We start from the raw sequence: 10,165 nt of genomic DNA on the forward strand, positions 1-10,165 counted from the left end.
GCCGGTAATGAAAAATCAGGGAACCCGACAAATAGGGGTTCCCCGATTTTTAACAACCAGCCCCAGGCTCCAGGTCCGGGGCTGGTTCCCAAAATACGGGGGACAAAATGACTAGGGGTCCCCCGTATATTAAGAACCAGCCCCAGGCCAAACCAGCCAGCAGGGTAATGCCACAGCCGGGGGGAGACTTTTTATACAAGTCCCCCCGGCCAAAGCATTCAGCCCTCTGGCCAGTCAGCCTGGCCAGGGGTTCTGGGGGAGTGGGGACCCCCCCAATAAAGGGGTCCCCCCCTCCAGGACTTACCTGACCAGGCTGAAGCCTGGTGCTGTCCCCGATGCCCCTGGGCGGTGGGCATCGGGCTGATTCTGGTGTAAAAAATAGAAGAATAAACTATTGTTTTAAACTGTAGAACTATGAGTCCCAGCAAGCCTCCCCTGCAAGCTGGGACTTGGTGAACCACAAGTCCCAGCCTGCGGGGCATTAAATGGCCCGCAAGAAGCAAGAAGATGAAAGCAAGAAGGAAGAAGCCCTGGACCAAGCCAGAAGAACTTCCATGGAGGACCTGGGTGAGTTGGATTTCCTTCCACAGGTCCACCATGGATTTCTTCGGACCCGGAGCTGACGGTGACGCCGACATGAAGATCGACATGAAGAAGAATGGCGACATGGATCCAGAACCAGGACAAGGCACCGGATCAAGACTCTGGGACCTACCTACGGGATCAAGATAGGTAAGTATCAATGTGTGTGTAATGTATGTATTAAACTTTTATTTTACAGGTGTCAGTGTGTTTTTATTTAACTATTTTTTTTACTGTGTAACTACAAGACCCAGCGGGCCATTTAATGCCCCGCAGGCTGGGACTTGTGGTTCACCAAGTCCCAGCTTGCAGGGGAGGCTTGCTGGGACTCATAGTTCTACAGTTACAGCTGGTTTTTTTCAATATTTATTTATTTTTCTATTTTTTTTTTACACCTTGCAGCCTGCACGGATCTGACTGATCCGTGCAGACTGCTAGAAAAATTCGTATTAGCGGCCATATATATGGCCAGCTAATACGAATGAATACGACATCGGAGGGTTACAAAGCAGTCGTATATGACTGCTTTGTAATTTCCCCTCCGGAACACGACTTTGCATACGACTTAAACAGTCGTATGCAGTCGTAGGGAAAATACTAATACGAAAAACTAGGTTTTTCATATTGGTAAATTTTCCCCATACTGTGCAAAGGTGGGCAAATGCTGGCTCTTTGCTGTGGAACTAGAAGCTCCAGCATAACGCTGCACAAGAAATTCATTGTTGCAGTGTTTGAGAAAGGGAGGATACAGGGATTATTTATTAACAGTAAGTTTTGTTTTTTGGATGATTCGCACCCAAAAATTTTTATTTATGCATTATCGGGAGATAGCTGCTGCAGTTCTCTATTTTCATGTTCAAAATCATGGGGTGAGATGTATAGAGCATAGCACCATCGGGGTCTAATTTAGACCTGAACTCTAATGTGAGAATTTATAGTGGACTGCGAGGAGAATGCTGCCGCCCAGACAGAAAGAGAAAACGCCCCTTGCTAAATTGCGAATGAATGCCAGGACAAAGTAAAAACAGGGTTGCCTACTCTCCCGGAATGGCCGGGAGGGTCCCAGAAATCGGGTCCTCCTCCCGCCCCCCCCGGAAAGGGGGGCAACCCTGCCGCATCTCCTTCCATAACCCGTGAAGGGGCGCTGGTGAAATGACGCGATCGCATCATTTTAGCCCCGCCCCCTGCAGTACAATGCCTGAAATACTGGCATTGCACTGTGGGGGGGGCCAGGCTAAAATGAAGCAGTTGCTCTAGACATGCCCCCCAATAGTGTAGCCCGTTCGTGGCTCCGCTCCAAGCCGCCCCTTTCCCCTCCCGGTAATGGCCCGCCCCCCTGCTTCAGTGAGCTGGCTGCCCTCATAAATATCGGCAACTATGAGTAAAAACTGGACCCGGACAAGACCCCGGAATGCCAGACATCAAACTCTGGGGTGTGTCCTGTCCAGGAGGTGTCTTGTCCGTGGGGAAGTGGGGTCCCTGTGTGCACCAGGGACATGAGGAAGGGGACATTACAGCATCCCCGTGTGGTCCGGACCGTTCTGTTTTTTTATTGATGAATGGAGCCTGTCCGGTCTGGTTTTACCCATACCCATGAATGCCTAATCCCAAATCCATCTGAAATTTCCAAAACATTGAACCATTTTTGCTGTCTGTGCAATTGTGAGTAGGTCTGAGGCTTCCAGTAATCTGCGGCTGAGACTGGCTGGAAGTGGTCATTGCTGATGTTACAGACCTGCCTCAAAAACGGCTGGGCACCATGCGTTTATTCCTACACACCCAGAAACGTCAGGTTTCCGTACCCAAACACCAGCTTCCTGTCATTAAAACTGCGACCACCTTGTGATTACATTCCATACGCATTTTAAGTCACTATTTCACCTCGCACATGAGTCGGTACCAGGGGCGAATTTAGGTGTCAGGCCACCTGTAGGCACAACATTTTTGCCCCCCACCCCCTTGCCTATTTCAATTTTTTATATTATTAGGTTATAATCATGAATATGTCCCCTTTCCCCCGGTGTAAACAATGTGCCCTTTCCTGGTGTCAGCCATGCCCCCCTTCCCCGGTGTCAGCCACATCCTCCTTCCCCTGTATCAGCCACATCCCCCTTCCCCTGTGTCAGCCACGTCCTCCTTCCCCTGTGTCAGCCATATCCCCCTTCTCCTGTGTCAGCCACGTCCCCCTTCCCCTGAGTCAGCCACATCCTCCTTCCCCTGTGTCAGCCACATCCTCCTTCCCATGTGTCAGTCACATCTCCCTTCCCTTGTGTCAGCCAAGTCCTCATTCCCATGTCAGCCACGTCCTCCTTCCCATGTGTCAGCCATGTCCCCCTTCCCCTGTGTCAGCCACATCTTCCTTCCCATGTGTCAGCCATGTCCCCCTTCCCCGATGTCAGCCACATCCTTCTTCCCCTGTGTCAGCCACATCCCCCTTCCCCTGTGTCAGCCACGTCCTCCTTCCAATGTGTCAGCCACATCCCCCTTCCCTTGTGTCAGCCAAGTCCTCATTTCCCTGTGTCAGCCACATCCCCCATCCCCTGTGTCAGCCACATTCCCCTTCCCCTGTGTCAGCCACATTCCCCTTCCCCTGTGTCAGCCATGTCCTCCTTCCCCTGTGTCAGCCAAGTCCTCATTCCCCTGTGTCAGCCACATCCCCCTTCCCCTGTGTCAGCCACATCCCCCTTCCCCTGTGTCAGCCACATTCCCCTTCCCTTGTGTCAGCCATGTCCCCCTTCCCCTGTGTCAGCCATGTCACTCTACCCCTGTGTCAGCCATGTCCTGTTGTGTGCTTGTTACATACCATTTAGCATGGACCTTTAGTGCCCACTGCTGTGCTTGCTGCTATCCTGGCTCCTTCCTCTGTGTGCAGTAAAAGCACAGCGGCAGCCTCCTCCTCCCTGCACTGTTTCCTGGACTGCTCCTCAGGTACAGCGTGGGGTGGGCGAGGCCTACATCCTCTGTGTGCAGTAACAGTGCAGCAGCCTCTTCCTCCCTGCACTGTTTCCTGGACTGCTCCTCAGGTACAGCGCGGGGTGGGCGAGGGCTGCATCCTCTGTGTGCAGTAACAGTGCTGCAGCCTCCTCCTCCCTGCACTGTTTCCTGGCCTGCTCGGGGTGGGCGAGGGCTGCATCAGGAAGTACAGACTGTGCATGGCGCCCGTTGATTGGTGTCACTCTGTCCCGTTCACGGTGTCCTGTTGAGCTCCTGCACAGGAGCCAATCATGAATGAGCCCCCCCATGCCATGCCGCCCCAGCAGGTGCCACCCATAGGCACGTGCCTAGTGGGAAATCCGGCCCTGGTCAGTATGCATGCGCAGTCATTCGATAGTTGCTTGATTTGCAAATTCTCACATTGGCGATTAAGTCTGAATTAGGCCCGAAGCAGCTCTTCTGATAAGTTGCATTGATAAGTGGCCTGGGTGTTCTGCACATGTGCGTGCTTCGCCCTGTCCACGTGCAAGTCACTGATAAGCCCATAGGATTCTATAGCCAGCTCTGTCTGTAGATGGTGTTGTCTATCAGGAACAAGCTCTGTAAAGTTTTACTTTTTCAGCCTTTGATGCATACTGGCACTTTGCAACCCTGTTGAATTCTATGGGGACTGCAGTACCAGCGGGCCACATTTGTGCATATGGAAAATGTGGCAAACCTCCCAAAACTGCAGTTTTCAGAGGTTTGACTGGATATTTGGGGGTGAGACATCACACTCAGAGGGGGTTATTCTGCTTGATTTTCAAGGCTGCAAACTTGCGAGTCCACCACCTCTGAAGAAGGATTTATAATCCGACACATGTTATGCGGATGCCATCACGCTGATGGGAGAATCTGATAACAGCTGTGCCACGTTTTTTCAAGCTTGTGCGGTGGTGCGCCGCGTTGCTACCCGGGACTTCACCATCTTTTAAAGCACCTAGCCCACCGCACCCACCCCATATGGTAAGAGAAACGTTTGGTTACCCCCGTCTTTATAATGTTTACAGGACACTGTGCCTGAAAATTATCTGCACTTGCACTTTGGTGTTAAGTTTGTTTTTTTATGTATTTAATTTTATCCATAAATTGTGTAAATAAAAATTGTATATCTGGTTAACCTAATCCTGAAAAGGGTCCAGATTAATTTTCAACATATCAGCCAAGGGTTCAGTGCGCCATTTCTGCTGACCTTTTTGTGTCTACAGAATGTACATGCAAACAAAAAATCCCCTTTGCCCCAAGAGGAACCACTGAAACATTGTTACTTTCTGACCACAACTAGGCCACCAGTTACTGCCTTGTAGTTTATTATGAAGCTACATCAGGGTTGCCAACTTTATAATTCTCCTCTTCGGGAGAAGCCCGGAGAGGAGAGTTCAAGCAGCCACTCCGGGGGCGGGGCTTAAGTGTGACGTCACTAAGCCCCGCCCCCATGACGGCAAACTGCCAAATTCACGGATCTCTGTGGAGGGGGCGGGGCTAAAATGACGCGATTGTGTCATTTTAGCTCCGCCCCCTCCTCTGAGACCCGAGGATTGCGGCATTTTAATGCTGTGATCCGGGGTGCAGGGGGGGGTCCCCCCTGAATCCGGGAGGGTTGCCCACCCTTCCGGGGGGTCACGATTTTCGTGAGACTCCCGGCCATTCCGGGAGAGTCGGCAACCCTGAGCTACATCTGTTCTATTGCTCAGGCACCTGATTTGTTACATTCCAACAGCCAGGTCCTACAAAGCCTCCACTGTCCAACCTGCCTTCCTCAGCACTGTCCAAATGGCAGGTTCCAGACACAACAATTAGTTTGCGAGAAGCGGAAAGAATGGGTTTCTGGCCATAGCTGTTATCTATATGCAACCGGAGAAGAACCTTTCTACACACCAGACCTAGGCCCTTATTCTGGTTGGTGCGGAAATTCCCGCTTGCGTACGGGCCGCCGATGTTTATCTTCTGCGCATGTGCAGAGGTCACTCTGCGCATGTGCAGGCGATTTCGCCGCAAGGATTCTCTATACGCCGCACAGGGGGCGTAGAGGGGCGTGAGGGTCTACTTATCCTCATTACCCTATGCATACGCCCAGCGTTTCATGGGCGTTCCCATGCAAACGCGGGGCGTATGCATGGTAATGAGGCCGTGACGCGTAGGTACGGGGCGGGCATCTGACATCGCCGGATGTCAGCTGCCCGCCCCCATACAAGATTTCACACGGACAAGTGTCCGTGTGGTCTTGTGTTGCGGGACCTGGTGGAGCGTGCGGCCCTGCATTCGATGTTCGGCGACCATCGAATGCAGGGGCTGCTCCCACCATGGAGGAGGCGTATCCCCGTCCAATTTCATGCGGATCGCCACATATCCGCGTACGGACGGCCGTGGCGATCCGTATGGAAGGCGGGGATTCGCCTGGTGCGTTGGAGCCGCATATGCGGCTCCGGCCGCACCAACCAGAATAAGGGCCCTAGTTTGCTTTCCTTCTCTTCTATGGCATTGTCCGAACCTTAGCTGTGTTCATTAGGAACTGTTCAGTATGTCCTAAGAAGCCTATATAGGCCCTAAGGAATGTCTTATTGCATGTTTATGATGATCCACATCCCCCCCCCCCTGTTGGGATTTTGGCGGTCGGGATTCCGGCATCGGGATTTTGACCGCCGGGATTCCGACCGCTGCGATTTCGTATCAAACCCATCTCAAGGTAGCAGACTAGCTTTCAAAGCATTTGTTTCTAGTGGGCTTACTAGTATGATATATTTTGCATAATTGTTTAGGTTTGCCAGTGGGGTGCAGTTCATCGTATAGTAACAATGTTACTGTTGTGTACAAGGGTGGTTCTATAAATAAGGTAATAAAACCTCTCAATTTGTAAAATTATTCCACTCATTCTCAATAGAATGGTCTTGGTACATTTTATATCAGGATTTTGACCATTGAGATAGATATTACGGATGGTGTAACATTAATGCCTCCCAGTACTGAGATCATGGGTCCAATTTCCGCTATGGCCCTCACTGTGTGGAGTTTGTAACTTCTCCCCATGCTTGCGTTGGTTTCCTCTGGGTACTCAGATTTCCTCTCACAATCCAAAAATATACTGGTAGGGTAATTGTTTCCTAACACAAATAAACCCTAGTGTGTAAGTGTGTGCGTGTACATGGGTATTTGGCCCAAGTGGTTCTCATCTTCCATCAAACTCTATGGGGGAAATTTACTATGATGGGAGTTCTGTTTCACATGGAATGTTGCTATGGGCAACCAATCAGAATCTAGTTATTATATATTTAGCACCTTCTTAAAGATAATAGATAGTATCTGATTGGTTGCCCATAGCAACAGCCCATGTGAAATACAACTTGCAGTAAATTTCCCCCTATGTTTCTAAATAAAACATGCATACATGTAAAACAGGAACACTAATAGGTATGGAAATATATTCCCAGGTAGAACCAAAATAAACAATTGAAATCGGTTCTAAGGAATTAATATAATATTTTTGGTTTTACAGTATTTTATTTTGTTGTCATTTTTTGCCCAGATTCAGTTTCTTTCTTCTTTGTCTTTTTTAGTTTTTTCTCTGTTTTTTGTCTTTCTTCATGTGCAAAATGTCACTGGATCCTCTTCTTGATGATGTTGCCGCAGATGTACTTAAGCGTTTATCACCCAGTTATAAGGTAATTATTATTACTTTTCATATATCTCTTACTTACATACAAATAAAATGTTTCTCTACCTAATTCTTGACAACCTATCAGCAGCCTCCATCCATTGTCATCATTTTTCCTTTAACATCCTCATTTTTATTACCATCAAACTGTACGCCTTTTCCCATGCTCTATAGTGTATATAGCACAGCTTACTCAGCTCCCCGGCTACTGTATTATTTCCCATAATCCATTCTGATCTCATTGGCCAGGTTAGGCCTCACAGCCTCTTCACCTTGTGAGAGTATACATTTATATAACAAAGACACAATCAAGCAAAATCCATTTTCAAATAAATGTATTAAATATTAAAAGTTTCAAAGTATAATTAATATTTTTTACTCTGCATTATAAATTACAAAATGATTGGCCAAGACTGACCGGCGGCTCTTTCAAGCTTGTCCTATAGGAGGAACAAGCTGGTGGTAGCCTCCTGACTCACAAAGAGTCAGCACTTCAGCACTCAGGAGAGGAAAAAACCCCTGTGGGGGAAACCTCTGGGGACCCGTGGCTGAAGGGTATTAGGAGGCTATGCAGAGTTACATTAACAAAATTTATTAAATACCGTATGAAAATTGCATATTGAAATGTACATTATACCCTAATAGCTAACATTGGCTGACATCATTAATATCGCTCCTGTCCACGTCTCCTGATATTACCCAATTCACATTCCTCAAAAAGCTGCGCAATTTTCAGAGGAGAGGATGCTCTTCTCCTTTTGAGAAGCACCGAATATTCCCAAATGGCGACAGCTGCTATTTTCTGCTAGAACCTCCAATGGTAGTAAAGCTCCAAGTCTGCAGGCACATCCAAGTAAGGCACCTTGTCTGTGACAAGATACTTACCTCCCCAGGGGATCTCTCCCCAAGAAGGCTAGGTATATATGAGGAAACATCAGGTTGCAGAAGACGTATCTGGAGTATGGATGGTAATGACAGCAATTGTTACACTGTGTCCATGTCCTGGGAAGGTGAGAGAGGCAGCAACAGCAAAGCATTGGTATACAGTAGGCAGTCACCATTATGACATCATTCATAGCACAACCTCCTTCCAACAAACTTCCTATTATACACCTATCAAGTAATACCCACATGTCCCCTTAACATCTCTATATTTGCCAAATTGCATTCAGTCCGCTTCTATGACCTCTTTCTTACCTCTTTACTCTGCTGGCTTTGTCTATGTTCTAGAGGGTATAAAACAAGTCAAAAGTTTTAAATAATACCAAAAAACAGTTTCTCCTTCTGGGTGGTATACGGTAGTTGGGTCAACACATAAAAGTTCAACATGTATTGGGTCGACCACTGAAGGTCAACACGGCTTAGGTCCACACCTGAAATAGATTGACATGCTTAATGTTGACTTGGAAGGTCGACACAAGCATTAAGTCAACAGTGTCTAGGTCGACAGTCAAAAGGTTGAACATTCATCCATGTCAAACTTAAGCATTATGACCTATTTGAGGTGTCAACCGAAGCTTTGGCCCATACCCTTCTGGGTATCCAGCACTACATCAGTGTGGTACTGATGGAGACCTGCTGCTAAGGGATTCCCCCCACAGAGGTCTCCAGTACATCATGGAAGGCTTCGAGGCTCCAAGCTCTGTAGGAATCTGCTGCTGATTTCTGGCTACTGCTTTGTTCCTGTCCTTTAATTGTGGAAATGTCGTCTACATAACAACTATCAGGGCAAATGCCTCTAGAGCAGCCCCCCATCACTGGAATTTCTCTACCAGGACATGACACCCACCCAAGCATGTCATGCTTCTAGGAAATCAATGGTGCCTGCCACAACCAGCAGCCTATCCCCGCTATGATCCATGCTGGTTCACTATCAGAGAGGTCATATCAGTGGCGGCTTTTACTCCTGTAGAGCAGAGGGCTACTGCAATGTCGCCCTCCCTCTGGTGCCGCTGCTGGACCCCACCACTGGTTCCCAGCTGGTCCCGGCCACCGGTGCCTGCTGGTCGCCGCTGCTGGTCCTGACCCCCATTGCGGTTGCATGACCAGCGCATGTGCAGTAGCTTATTTGGTACTGCGCATGCGCTGGCCCCCAACCTCTATTGGCTAATTTGGCAGTAGTCCATAGAAAAATATACACGGCCCCGGGTCCAGTGTATGGACAGAATCATCCTCAGTGCTGCGCATGCGCAGAACCTGTTTTTATGGGCTGCCGCTGCAGCAGCCCATAGCAACATCCCAGAGGGAGGGAACACCTCCCAATGGGACTGCCTTGGGTGACTGGCAGGTCGGACTTCCAAAAAGACACACACAGACTTCATCTGGCTTCACACAGTGGCAGATTTTACCTGGGAGGGCTGCAGCCCTGCAGCCTATAGGAAAAAACCACCACTGGATCCATATATTTACAAATGGTAGAAAAATTAAATAATTTGTTGCCATATCTGAATCTATTTGATTCCACCATTTATACCCCTTTCACATCGCACCTCGGACCTGGGTTTTCGTCGGGTTGGGGACGTCTATGGACCCAGGTTGAGGTGCTGTGTGAAAGCACCACAGCTTATAACCTGGGTTGACCAACCCGCAATTTGACCCAGGTTAGAAGAAGGGTTAAACCCAGTATCCCTCTGTATAATAGGTAACCTGGGTTTAATGTGAAAGCGCCGGATCTAGCTTTGCGTTGTGAAAGGGTAATACCCACCCAAGTTTCAAAAGTCAAACATAACCTATATAATCTAGTGTCCTAATAAACATCAGTCAGAATGAATTGGTGCCTAAATAATTGGTATCGCTTTTCATGTTTATAATACAATACTTTCAGGAACTATTGCCGCCATTTACATATAGAACACAATCCTTATCTAGTGAGGCAGAAATGTGTTTCAGCCTCATCAGCAAACAGTAAATTATCTACTGTCTGTATTTGACCCTGTAATGATTCATTTGCAGAGCCAA

The sequence above is a fragment of the Crinia signifera genome, chromosome 5 (assembly GCF_055691185.1).
Source record: "Crinia signifera chromosome 5, ASM5569118v1, whole genome shotgun sequence".
Lineage (NCBI taxonomy): Eukaryota > Metazoa > Chordata > Amphibia > Anura > Myobatrachidae > Crinia > Crinia signifera.